The sequence below is a fragment of the Phyllobates terribilis genome, unplaced genomic scaffold, assembly GCF_046119375.1.
Source record: "Phyllobates terribilis strain yellow unplaced genomic scaffold, ASM4611937v1 Scaffold_40__1_contigs__length_11209783, whole genome shotgun sequence".
NCBI lineage: Eukaryota > Metazoa > Chordata > Amphibia > Anura > Dendrobatidae > Phyllobates > Phyllobates terribilis.
This window is the reverse complement of record NW_027362800.1, coordinates 9592542-9605464: the sequence shown is the minus strand read 5'-3', so window position 1 is coordinate 9605464 and position 12923 is coordinate 9592542. Positions and strand designations below refer to the sequence as shown.

Sequence of the window (12923 nt, the reverse complement as noted above, 5' to 3'; positions counted from 1 at the left end):
AACCCTCCTGCTAAGGGTAGACAGCTGCTCGTTCCACCCCCCCCCCCGCCTTAATTGGTTCTCCTCCCTTCCAACGGTGTTGAGGCGGGTGGGAACAGCCGGGGGTTGAGGGTACTGTGCTAAAAGAGGTGGAGTTATGCAGATCTAAAACGCGTGGATTGCAGCAGCAGCAAGCCGAAAAGTGCAGGCATGTGAGGGATCTAGAGGTTGACAGCATGTCTTCTTAACGGGAGTCCAGGTGGCCATCTCCACAAATGGACTTTTCAGAATCCTTGGGTGGCACCGTAGTCGGAAACCAATTCTGGTTATCGCTTCTCGGCCTTTTGGCTAAGATCAAGTGTAGTATCTGTTCTTATCAGTTTAATATCTGATACGTCCCCTATCTGGGGACCATATATTAAATGGATTTTTAGAACAGGGAGATGGAAAAAGAGCTTGCTCTGTCCACTCCACGCATTGACCTGGTATTGCAGTATCTCCAGGACCGGTGCACCCCTTCTTTAATGCAGTTTCTAAAATCAGAAAGAATTGAATTCAATGCTTTTTGTTCATTTTGCTTGTTTGTCGGATTTTGGGATGGACTCTTTGGCTTTGCTTTTCTTCTCCTCATTGGATTTTTCATGTTAAAAGTTGCAGAAGCCAGATGACAAGCTCATTTTGGTTCAACTTCAGCAACTGTGCATTGCATTGCCATGTAATGTAATGTAATGCAATGCTATCTATCTAGCTCTCCCTCTATACTTCCTTTTGGATAAACAGACATATTAGGCAAGCATTTTGGAGCTTTCACCTAAATAACTACAGGTGGTGAGATAAGCTGCACAATATAATTGACCTTTCAGTATATTGTTGCACACACACCATCTATTTAGCAAATGCCCTTGTTATCAACAGCAGCCTTTTAAACTCACCTGAGCTAACAGGTATGTGAGCTGGTTACTCTGCTGCGCTTAAAATTTCTTTTTTGGTTTGCTACAATGCCTTTTCTGAAACGTTGTCTCCCTCTGCTGGAACACTGACTTCTTTCATTTAATGCCTGCAGACTATAAAAGAGAAACCAACCCAAAAAGTTTGGTTGATTAGTCTGTGGCATTCTTTTAAACTGTTGCTTATGGCGGTCTCTGTGAGCTTCTCAGTGACATTCAGCCATCCAGGTATCCCGCCTGCAGTAGACGGAATGTGGCAATGGAACGCTGGCTGCGCGTGTCATAATAGGCTCTGAGCCTTTATATACCTGCGCACAGCAGCAGCCACCTTCAGTCTGCTGCTGGACAGCCAGCAGCAGCAGCAGCAGGAGAGGTAATTAATCAGCAACCCTCCTGCTAAGGGTAGACAGCTGCTCGTTCCACCCCCCCCCCCGCCTTAATTGGTTCTCCTCCCTTCCAACGGTGTTGAGGCGGGTGGGAACAGCCGGGGGTTGAGGGTACTGTGCTAAAAGAGGTGGAGTTATGCAGATCTAAAACGCGTGGATTGCAGCAGCAGCAAGCCGAAAAGTGCAGGCATGTGAGGGATCTAGAGGTTGACAGCATGTCTTCTTAACGGGAGTCCAGGTGGCCATCTCCACAAATGGACTTTTCAGAATCCTTGGGTGGCACCGTAGTCGGAAACCAATTCTGGTTATCGCTTCTCGGCCTTTTGGCTAAGATCAAGTGTAGTATCTGTTCTTATCAGTTTAATATCTGATACGTCCCCTATCTGGGGACCATATATTAAATGGATTTTTAGAACAGGGAGATGGAAAAAGAGCTTGCTCTGTCCACTCCACGCATTGACCTGGTATTGCAGTATCTCCAGGACCGGTGCACCCCTTCTTTAATGCAGTTTCTAAAATCAGAAAGAATTGAATTCAATGCTTTTTGTTCATTTTGCTTGTTTGTCGGATTTTGGGATGGACTCTTTGGCTTTGCTTTTCTTCTCCTCATTGGATTTTTCATGTTAAAAGTTGCAGAAGCCAGATGACAAGCTCATTTTGGTTCAACTTCAGCAACTGTGCATTGCATTGCCATGTAATGTAATGTAATGCAATGCTATCTATCTAGCTCTCCCTCTATACTTCCTTTTGGATAAACAGACATATTAGGCAAGCATTTTGGAGCTTTCACCTAAATAACTACAGGTGGTGAGATAAGCTGCACAATATAATTGACCTTTCAGTATATTGTTGCACACACACCATCTATTTAGCAAATGCCCTTGTTATCAACAGCAGCCTTTTAAACTCACCTGAGCTAACAGGTATGTGAGCTGGTTACTCTGCTGCGCTTAAAATTTCTTTTTTGGTTTGCTACAATGCCTTTTCTGAAACGTTGTCTCCCTCTGCTGGAACACTGACTTCTTTCATTTAATGCCTGCAGACTATAAAAGAGAAACCAACCCAAAAAGTTTGGTTGATTAGTCTGTGGCATTCTTTTAAACTGTTGCTTATGGCGGTCTCTGTGAGCTTCTCAGTGACATTCAGCCATCCAGGTATCCCGCCTGCAGTAGACGGAATGTGGCAATGGAACGCTGGCTGCGCGTGTCATAATAGGCTTTGAGCCTTTATATACCTGCGCACAGCAGCAGCCACCTTCAGTCTGCTGCTGCACAGCCAACAGCAGCAGCAGCAGGAGAGGTAATTAATCAGCAACCCTCCTGCTAAGGGTAGACAGCTGCTGGTTCCACCCCCCCCCCCCCGCCTTAATTGGTTCTCCTCCCTTCCAACGGTGTTGAGGCGGGTGGGAACAGCCGGGGGTTGAGGGTACTGTGCTAAAAGAGGTGGAGTTATGCAGATCTAAAACGCGTGGATTGCAGCAGCAGCAAGCCGAAAAGTGCAGGCATGTGAGGGATCTAGAGGTTGACAGCATGTCTTCTTAACGGGAGTCCAGGTGGCCATCTCCACAAATGGACTTTTCAGAATCCTTGGGTGGCACCGTAGTCGGAAACCAATTCTGGTTATCGCTTCTCGGCCTTTTGGCTAAGATCAAGTGTAGTATCTGTTCTTATCAGTTTAATATCTGATACGTCCCCTATCTGGGGACCATATATTAAATGGATTTTTAGAACAGGGAGATGGAAAAAGAGCTTGCTCTGTCCACTCCACGCATTGACCTGGTATTGCAGTATCTCCAGGACCGGTGCACCCCTTCTTTAATGCAGTTTCTAAAATCAGAAAGAATTGAATTCAATGCTTTTTGTTCATTTTGCTTGTTTGTCGGATTTTGGGATGGACTCTTTGGCTTTGCTTTTCTTCTCCTCATTGGATTTTTCATGTTAAAAGTTGCAGAAGCCAGATGACAAGCTCATTTTGGTTCAACTTCAGCAACTGTGCATTGCATTGCCATGTAATGTAATGTAATGCAATGCTATCTATCTAGCTCTCCCTCTATACTTCCTTTTGGATAAACAGACATATTAGGCAAGCATTTTGGAGCTTTCACCTAAATAACTACAGGTGGTGAGATAAGCTGCACAATATAATTGACCTTTCAGTATATTGTTGCACACACACCATCTATTTAGCAAATGCCCTTGTTATCAACAGCAGCCTTTTAAACTCACCTGAGCTAACAGGTATGTGAGCTGGTTACTCTGCTGCGCTTAAAATTTCTTTTTTGGTTTGCTACAATGCCTTTTCTGAAACGTTGTCTCCCTCTGCTGGAACACTGACTTCTTTCATTTAATGCCTGCAGACTATAAAAGAGGAACCAACCCAAAAAGTTTGGTTGATTAGTCTGTGGCATTCTTTTAAACTGTTGCTTATGGCGGTCTCTGTGAGCTTCTCAGTGACATTCAGCCATCCAGGTATCCCGCCTGCAGTAGACGGAATGTGGCAATGGAACGCTGGCTGCGCGTGTCATAATAGGCTCTGAGCCTTTATATACCTGCGCACAGCAGCAGCCACCTTCAGTCTGCTGCTGGACAGCCAGCAGCAGCAGCAGCAGGAGAGGTAATTAATCAGCAACCCTCCTGCTAAGGGTAGACAGCTGCTCGTTCCACCCCCCCCCCCCCCGCCTTAATTGGTTCTCCTCCCTTCCAACGGTGTTGAGGCGGGTGGGAACAGCCGGGGGTTGAGGGTACTGTGCTAAAAGAGGTGGAGTTATGCAGATCTAAAACGCGTGGATTGCAGCAGCAGCAAGCCGAAAAGTGCAGGCATGTGAGGGATCTAGAGGTTGACAGCATGTCTTCTTAACGGGAGTCCAGGTGGCCATCTCCACAAATGGACTTTTCAGAATCCTTGGGTGGCACCGTAGTCGGAAACCAATTCTGGTTATCGCTTCTCGGCCTTTTGGCTAAGATCAAGTGTAGTATCTGTTCTTATCAGTTTAATATCTGATACGTCCCCTATCTGGGGACCATATATTAAATGGATTTTTAGAACAGGGAGATGGAAAAAGAGCTTGCTCTGTCCACTCCACGCATTGACCTGGTATTGCAGTATCTCCAGGACCGGTGCACCCCTTCTTTAATGCAGTTTCTAAAATCAGAAAGAATTGAATTCAATGCTTTTTGTTCATTTTGCTTGTTTGTCGGATTTTGGGATGGACTCTTTGGCTTTGCTTTTCTTCTCCTCATTGGATTTTTCATGTTAAAAGTTGCAGAAGCCAGATGACAAGCTCATTTTGGTTCAACTTCAGCAACTGTGCATTGCATTGCCATGTAATGTAATGTAATGCAATGCTATCTATCTAGCTCTCCCTCTATACTTCCTTTTGGATAAACAGACATATTAGGCAAGCATATTGGAGCTTTCACCTAAATAACTACAGGTGGTGAGATAAGCTGCACAATATAATTGACCTTTCAGTATATTGTTGCACACACACCATCTATTTAGCAAATGCCCTTGTTATCAACAGCAGCCTTTTAAACTCACCTGAGCTAACAGGTATGTGAGCTGGTTACTCTGCTGCGCTTAAAATTTCTTTTTTGGTTTGCTACAATGCCTTTTCTGAAACGTTGTCTCCCTCTGCTGGAACACTGACTTCTTTCATTTAATGCCTGCAGACTATAAAAGAGAAACCAACCCAAAAAGTTTGGTTGATTAGTCTGTGGCATTCTTTTAAACTGTTGCTTATGGCGGTCTCTGTGAGCTTCTCAGTGACATTCAGCCATCCAGGTATCCCGCCTGCAGTAGACGGAATGTGGCAATGGAACGCTGGCTGCGCGTGTCATAATAGGCTCTGAGCCTTTATATACCTGCGCACAGCAGCAGCCACCTTCAGTCTGCTGCTGGACAGCCAGCAGCAGCAGCAGCAGGAGAGGTAATTAATCAGCAACCCTCCTGCTAAGGGTAGACAGCTGCTCGTTCCACCCCCCCCCCCGCCTTAATTGGTTCTCCTCCCTTCCAACGGTGTTGAGGCGGGTGGGAACAGCCGGGGGTTGAGGGTACTGTGCTAAAAGAGGTGGAGTTATGCAGATCTAAAACGCGTGGATTGCAGCAGCAGCAAGCCGAAAAGTGCAGGCATGTGAGGGATCTAGAGGTTGACAGCATGTCTTCTTAACGGGAGTCCAGGTGGCCATCTCCACAAATGGACTTTTCAGAATCCTTGGGTGGCACCGTAGTCGGAAACCAATTCTGGTTATCGCTTCTCGGCCTTTTGGCTAAGATCAAGTGTAGTATCTGTTCTTATCAGTTTAATATCTGATACGTCCCCTATCTGGGGACCATATATTAAATGGATTTTTAGAACAGGGAGATGGAAAAAGAGCTTGCTCTGTCCACTCCACGCATTGACCTGGTATTGCAGTATCTCCAGGACCGGTGCACCCCTTCTTTAATGCAGTTTCTAAAATCAGAAAGAATTGAATTCAATGCTTTTTGTTCATTTTGCTTGTTTGTCGGATTTTGGGATGGACTCTTTGGCTTTGCTTTTCTTCTCCTCATTGGATTTTTCATGTTAAAAGTTGCAGAAGCCAGATGACAAGCTCATTTTGGTTCAACTTCAGCAACTGTGCATTGCATTGCCATGTAATGTAATGTAATGCAATGCTATCTATCTAGCTCTCCCTCTATACTTCCTTTTGGATAAACAGACATATTAGGCAAGCATTTTGGAGCTTTCACCTAAATAACTACAGGTGGTGAGATAAGCTGCACAATATAATTGACCTTTCAGTATATTGTTGCACACACACCATCTATTTAGCAAATGCCCTTGTTATCAACAGCAGCCTTTTAAACTCACCTGAGCTAACAGGTATGTGAGCTGGTTACTCTGCTGCGCTTAAAATTTCTTTTTTGGTTTGCTACAATGCCTTTTCTGAAACGTTGTCTCCCTCTGCTGGAACACTGACTTCTTTCATTTAATGCCTGCAGACTATAAAAGAGAAACCAACCCAAAAAGTTTGGTTGATTAGTCTGTGGCATTCTTTTAAACTGTTGCTTATGGCGGTCTCTGTGAGCTTCTCAGTGACATTCAGCCATCCAGGTATCCCGCCTGCAGTAGACGGAATGTGGCAATGGAACGCTGGCTGCGCGTGTCATAATAGGCTCTGAGCCTTTATATACCTGCGCACAGCAGCAGCCACCTTCAGTCTGCTGCTGGACAGCCAGCAGCAGCAGCAGCAGGAGAGGTAATTAATCAGCAACCCTCCTGCTAAGGGTAGACAGCTGCTCGTTCCACCCCCCCCCCGCCTTAATTGGTTCTCCTCCCTTCCAACGGTGTTGAGGCGGGTGGGAACAGCCGGGGGTTGAGGGTACTGTGCTAAAAGAGGTGGAGTTATGCAGATCTAAAACGCGTGGATTGCAGCAGCAGCAAGCCGAAAAGTGCAGGCATGTGAGGGATCTAGAGGTTGACAGCATGTCTTCTTAACGGGAGTCCAGGTGGCCATCTCCACAAATGGACTTTTCAGAATCCTTGGGTGGCACCGTAGTCGGAAACCAATTCTGGTTATCGCTTCTCGGCCTTTTGGCTAAGATCAAGTGTAGTATCTGTTCTTATCAGTTTAATATCTGATACGTCCCCTATCTGGGGACCATATATTAAATGGATTTTTAGAACAGGGAGATGGAAAAAGAGCTTGCTCTGTCCACTCCACGCATTGACCTGGTATTGCAGTATCTCCAGGACCGGTGCACCCCTTCTTTAATGCAGTTTCTAAAATCAGAAAGAATTGAATTCAATGCTTTTTGTTCATTTTGCTTGTTTGTCGGATTTTGGGATGGACTCTTTGGCTTTGCTTTTCTTCTCCTCATTGGATTTTTCATGTTAAAAGTTGCAGAAGCCAGATGACAAGCTCATTTTGGTTCAACTTCAGCAACTGTGCATTGCATTGCCATGTAATGTAATGTAATGCAATGCTATCTATCTAGCTCTCCCTCTATACTTCCTTTTGGATAAACAGACATATTAGGCAAGCATTTTGGAGCTTTCACCTAAATAACTACAGGTGGTGAGATAAGCTGCACAATATAATTGACCTTTCAGTATATTGTTGCACACAGACCATCTATTTAGCAAATGCCCTTGTTATCAACACCAGCCTTTTAAACTCACCTGAGCTAACAGGTATGTGAGCTGGTTACTCTGCTGCGCTTAAAATTTCTTTTTTGGTTTGCTACAATGCCTTTTCTGAAACGTTGTCTCCCTCTGTTGGAACACTGACTTCTTTCATTTAATGCCTGCAGACTATAAAAGAGAAACCAACCCAAAAAGTTTGGTTGATTAGTCTGTGGCATTCTTTTAAACTGTTGCTTATGGCGGTCTCTGTGAGCTTCTCAGTGACATTCAGCCATCCAGGTATCCCGCCTGCAGTAGACGGAATGTGGCAATGGAACGCTGGCTGCGCGTGTCATAATAGGCTCTGAGCCTTTATATACCTGCGCACAGCAGCAGCCACCTTCAGTCTGCTGCTGGACAGCCAGCAGCAGCAGCAGCAGGAGAGGTAATTAATCAGCAACCCTCCTGCTAAGGGTAGACAGCTGCTCGTTCCACCCCCCCCCCCCGCCTTAATTGGTTCTCCTCCCTTCCAACGGTGTTGAGGCGGGTGGGAACAGCCGGGGGTTGAGGGTACTGTGCTAAAAGAGGTGGAGTTATGCAGATCTAAAACGCGTGGATTGCAGCAGCAGCAAGCCGAAAAGTGCAGGCATGTGAGGGATCTAGAGGTTGACAGCATGTCTTCTTAACGGGAGTCCAGGTGGCCATCTCCACAAATGGACTTTTCAGAATCCTTGGGTGGCACCGTAGTCGGAAACCAATTCTGGTTATCGCTTCTCGGCCTTTTGGCTAAGATCAAGTGTAGTATCTGTTCTTATCAGTTTAATATCTGATACGTCCCCTATCTGGGGACCATATATTAAATGGATTTTTAGAACAGGGAGATGGAAAAAGAGCTTGCTCTGTCCACTCCACGCATTGACCTGGTATTGCAGTATCTCCAGGACCGGTGCACCCCTTCTTTATTGCAGTTTCTAAAATCAGAAAGAATTGAATTCAATGCTTTTTGTTCATTTTGCTTGTTTGTCGGATTTTGGGATGGACTCTTTGGCTTTGCTTTTCTTCTCCTCATTGGATTTTTCATGTTAAAAGTTGCAGAAGCCAGATGACAAGCTCATTTTGGTTCAACTTCAGCAACTGTGCATTGCATTGCCATGTAATGTAATGTAATGCAATGCTATCTATCTAGCTCTCCCTCTATACTTCCTTTTGGATAAACAGACATATTAGGCAAGCATTTTGGAGCTTTCACCTAAATAACTACAGGTGGTGAGATAAGCTGCACAATATAATTGACCTTTCAGTATATTGTTGCACACACACCATCTATTTAGCAAATGCCCTTGTTATCAACAGCAGCCTTTTAAACTCAGCTGAGCTAACAGGTATGTGAGCTGGTTACTCTGCTGCGCTTAAAATTTCTTTTTTGGTTTGCTACAATGCCTTTTCTGAAACGTTGTCTCCCTCTGCTGGAACACTGACTTCTTTCATTTAATGCCTGCAGACTATAAAAGAGAAACCAACCCAAAAAGTTTGGTTGATTAGTCTGTGGCATTCTTTTAAACTGTTGCTTATGGCGGTCTCTGTGAGCTTCTCAGTGACATTCAGCCATCCAGGTATCCCGCCTGCAGTAGACGGAATGTGGCAATGGAACGCTGGCTGCGCGTGTCATAATAGGCTCTGAGCCTTTATATACCTGCGCACAGCAGCAGCCACCTTCAGTCTGCTGCTGGACAGCCAGCAGCAGCAGCAGCAGGAGAGGAAATTAATCAGCAACCCTCCTGCTAAGGGTAGACAGCTGCTCGTTCCACCCCCCCCCCCGCCTTAATTGGTTCTCCTCCCTTCCAACGGTGTTGAGGCGGGTGGGAACAGCCGGGGGTTGAGGGTACTGTGCTAAAAGAGGTGGAGTTATGCAGATCTAAAACGCGTGGATTGCAGCAGCAGCAAGCCGAAAAGTGCAGGCATGTGAGGGATCTAGAGGTTGACAGCATGTCTTCTTAACGGGAGTCCAGGAGGCCATCTCCACAAATGGACTTTTCAGAATCCTTGGGTGGCACCGTAGTCGGAAACCAATTCTGGTTATCGCTTCTCGGCCTTTTGGCTAAGATCAAGTGTAGTATCTGTTCTTATCAGTTTAATATCTGATACGTCCCCTATCTGGGGACCATATATTAAATGGATTTTTAGAACAGGGAGATGGAAAAAGAGCTTGCTCTGTCCACTCCACGCATTGACCTGGTATTGCAGTATCTCCAGGACCGGTGCACCCCTTCTTTAATGCAGTTTCTAAAATCAGAAAGAATTGAATTCAATGCTTTTTGTTCATTTTGCTTGTTTGTCGGATTTTGGGATGGACTCTTTGGCTTTGCTTTTCTTCTCCTCATTGGATTTTTCATGTTAAAAGTTGCAGAAGCCAGATGACAAGCTCATTTTGGTTCAACTTCAGCAACTGTGCATTGCATTGCCATGTAATGTAATGTAATGCAATGCTATCTATCTAGCTCTCCCTCTATACTTCCTTTTGGATAAACAGACATATTAGGCAAGCATTTTGGAGCTTTCACCTAAATAACTACAGGTGGTGAGATAAGCTGCACAATATAATTGACCTTTCAGTATATTGTTGCACACACACCATCTATTTAGCAAATGCCCTTGTTATCAACAGCAGCCTTTTAAACTCAGCTGAGCTAACAGGTATGTGAGCTGGTTACTCTGCTGCGCTTAAAATTTCTTTTTTGGTTTGCTACAATGCCTTTTCTGAAACGTTGTCTCCCTCTGCTGGAACACTGACTTCTTTCATTTAATGCCTGCAGACTATAAAAGAGAAACCAACCCAAAAAGTTTGGTTGATTAGTCTGTGGCATTCTTTTAAACTGTTGCTTATGGCGGTCTCTGTGAGCTTCTCAGTGACATTCAGCCATCCAGGTATCCCGCCTGCAGTAGACGGAATGTGGCAATGGAACGCTGGCTGCGCGTGTCATAATAGGCTCTGAGCCTTTATATACCTGCGCACAGCAGCAGCCACCTTCAGTCTGCTGCTGGACAGCCAGCAGCAGCAGCAGCAGGAGAGGAAATTAATCAGCAACCCTCCTGCTAAGGGTAGACAGCTGCTCGTTCCACCCCCCCCCCCGCCTTAATTGGTTCTCCTCCCTTCCAACGGTGTTGAGGCGGGTGGGAACAGCCGGGGGTTGAGGGTACTGTGCTAAAAGAGGTGGAGTTATGCAGATCTAAAACGCGTGGATTGCAGCAGCAGCAAGCCGAAAAGTGCAGGCATGTGAGGGATCTAGAGGTTGACAGCATGTCTTCTTAACGGGAGTCCAGGAGGCCATCTCCACAAATGGACTTTTCAGAATCCTTGGGTGGCACCGTAGTCGGAAACCAATTCTGGTTATCGCTTCTCGGCCTTTTGGCTAAGATCAAGTGTAGTATCTGTTCTTATCAGTTTAATATCTGATACGTCCCCTATCTGGGGACCATATATTAAATGGATTTTTAGAACAGGGAGATGGAAAAAGAGCTTGCTCTGTCCACTCCACGCATTGACCTGGTATTGCAGTATCTCCAGGACCGGTGCACCCCTTCTTTAATGCAGTTTCTAAAATCAGAAAGAATTGAATTCAATGCTTTTTGTTCATTTTGCTTGTTTGTCGGATTTTGGGATGGACTCTTTGGCTTTGCTTTTCTTCTCCTCATTGGATTTTTCATGTTAAAAGTTGCAGAAGCCAGATGACAAGCTCATTTTGGTTCAACTTCAGCAACTGTGCATTGCATTGCCATGTAATGTAATGTAATGCAATGCTATCTATCTAGCTCTCCCTCTATACTTCCTTTTGGATAAACAGACATATTAGGCAAGCATTTTGGAGCTTTCACCTAAATAACTACAGGTGGTGAGATAAGCTGCACAATATAATTGACCTTTCAGTATATTGTTGCACACACACCATCTATTTAGCAAATGCCCTTGTTATCAACAGCAGCCTTTTAAACTCACCTGAGCTAACAGGTATGTGAGCTGGTTACTCTGCTGCGCTTAAAATTTCTTTTTTGGTTTGCTACAATGCCTTTTCTGAAACGTTGTCTCCCTCTGCTGGAACACTGACTTCTTTCATTTAATGCCTGCAGACTATAAAAGAGAAACCAACCCAAAAAGTTTGGTTGATTAGTCTGTGGCATTCTTTTAAACTGTTGCTTATGGCGGTCTCTGTGAGCTTCTCATTGACATTCAGCCATCCAGGTATCCCGCCTGCAGTAGACGGAATGTGGCAATGGAACGCTGGCTGCGCGTGTCATAATAGGCTCTGAGCCTTTATATACCTGCGCACAGCAGCAGCCACCTTCAGTCTGCTGCTGGACAGCCAGCAGCAGCAGCAGCAGGAGAGGTAATTAATCAGCAACCCTCCTGCTAAGGGTAGACAGCTGCTCGTTCCACCCCCCCCCCCGCCTTAATTGGTTCTCCTCCCTTCCAACGGTGTTGAGGCGGGTGGGAACAGCCGGGGGTTGAGGGTACTGTGCTAAAAGAGGTGGAGTTATGAAGATCTAAAACGCGTGGATTGCAGCAGCAGCAAGCCGAAAAGTGCAGGCATGTGAGGGATCTAGAGGTTGACAGCATGTCTTCTTAACGGGAGTCCAGGTGGCCATCTCCACAAATGGACTTTTCAGAATCCTTGGGTGGCACCGTAGTCGGAAACCAATTCTGGTTATCGCTTCTCGGCCTTTTGGCTAAGATCAAGTGTAGTATCTGTTCTTATCAGTTTAATATCTGATACGTCCCCTATCTGGGGACCATATATTAAATGGATTTTTAGAACAGGGAGATGGAAAAAGAGCTTGCTCTGTCCACTCCACGCATTGACCTGGTATTGCAGTATCTCCAGGACCGGTGCACCCCTTCTTTAATGCAGTTTCTAAAATCAGAAAGAATTGAATTCAATGCTTTTTGTTCATTTTGCTTGTTTGTCGGATTTTGGGATGGACTCTTTGGCTTTGCTTTTCTTCTCCTCATTGGATTTTTCATGTTAAAAGTTGCAGAAGCCAGATGACAAGCTCATTTTGGTTCAACTTCAGCAACTGTGCATTGCATTGCCATGTAATGTAATGTAATGCAATGCTATCTATCTAGCTCTCCCTCTATACTTCCTTTTGGATAAACAGACATATTAGGCAAGCATTTTGGAGCTTTCACCTAAATAACTACAGGTGGTGAGATAAGCTGCACAATATAATTGACCTTTCAGTATATTGTTGCACACACACCATCTATTTAGCAAATGCCCTTGTTATCAACAGCAGCCTTTTAAACTCACCTGAGCTAACAGGTATGTGAGCTGGTTACTCTGCTGCGCTTAAAATTTCTTTTTTGGTTTGCTACAATGCCTTTTCTGAAACGTTGTCTCCCTCTGCTGGAACACTGACTTCTTTCATTTAATGCCTGCAGACTATAAAAGAGAAACCAACCCAAAAAGTTTGGTTGATTAGTCTGTGGCATTCTTTTAAACTGTTGCT

The 12923-nt window shown here is 45.0% G+C and overlaps 10 non-coding genes across 10 annotated transcripts; all 10 read left to right on the top strand.

Annotated features, from left to right (window-relative positions):
- Nucleotides 1-307: 307 nt before the first annotated feature.
- On the top strand, nt 308-498 carry LOC141190278 (U2 spliceosomal RNA). The gene has a single exon (XR_012264306.1). It is a non-coding gene; the product is annotated as a U2 spliceosomal RNA (small nuclear RNA).
- Nucleotides 499-1619: 1121 nt separating this feature from the next.
- LOC141190277 (U2 spliceosomal RNA) lies at nt 1620-1810 on the top strand. The gene has a single exon (XR_012264305.1). It is a non-coding gene; the product is annotated as a U2 spliceosomal RNA (small nuclear RNA).
- Nucleotides 1811-2933: 1123 nt separating this feature from the next.
- On the top strand, nt 2934-3124 carry LOC141190276 (U2 spliceosomal RNA). Its single transcript, XR_012264304.1, has one exon. It is a non-coding gene; the product is annotated as a U2 spliceosomal RNA (small nuclear RNA).
- A 1124-nt stretch (nt 3125-4248) lies between these two features.
- On the top strand, nt 4249-4439 carry LOC141190275 (U2 spliceosomal RNA). The gene has a single exon (XR_012264303.1). It is a non-coding gene; the product is annotated as a U2 spliceosomal RNA (small nuclear RNA).
- A 1121-nt stretch (nt 4440-5560) lies between these two features.
- On the top strand, nt 5561-5751 carry LOC141190274 (U2 spliceosomal RNA). Its single transcript, XR_012264302.1, has one exon. It is a non-coding gene; the product is annotated as a U2 spliceosomal RNA (small nuclear RNA).
- A 1120-nt stretch (nt 5752-6871) lies between these two features.
- Nucleotides 6872-7062, top strand: LOC141190272 (U2 spliceosomal RNA). Its single transcript, XR_012264300.1, has one exon. It is a non-coding gene; the product is annotated as a U2 spliceosomal RNA (small nuclear RNA).
- A 1122-nt stretch (nt 7063-8184) lies between these two features.
- LOC141190271 (U2 spliceosomal RNA) lies at nt 8185-8375 on the top strand. Its single transcript, XR_012264299.1, has one exon. It is a non-coding gene; the product is annotated as a U2 spliceosomal RNA (small nuclear RNA).
- Nucleotides 8376-9496: 1121 nt separating this feature from the next.
- LOC141190270 (U2 spliceosomal RNA) lies at nt 9497-9687 on the top strand. Its single transcript, XR_012264298.1, has one exon. It is a non-coding gene; the product is annotated as a U2 spliceosomal RNA (small nuclear RNA).
- Nucleotides 9688-10808: 1121 nt separating this feature from the next.
- On the top strand, nt 10809-10999 carry LOC141190268 (U2 spliceosomal RNA). The gene has a single exon (XR_012264297.1). It is a non-coding gene; the product is annotated as a U2 spliceosomal RNA (small nuclear RNA).
- Nucleotides 11000-12120: 1121 nt separating this feature from the next.
- LOC141190267 (U2 spliceosomal RNA) lies at nt 12121-12311 on the top strand. The gene has a single exon (XR_012264296.1). It is a non-coding gene; the product is annotated as a U2 spliceosomal RNA (small nuclear RNA).
- The last annotated feature ends 612 nt before the right edge of the window (nt 12312-12923 follow it).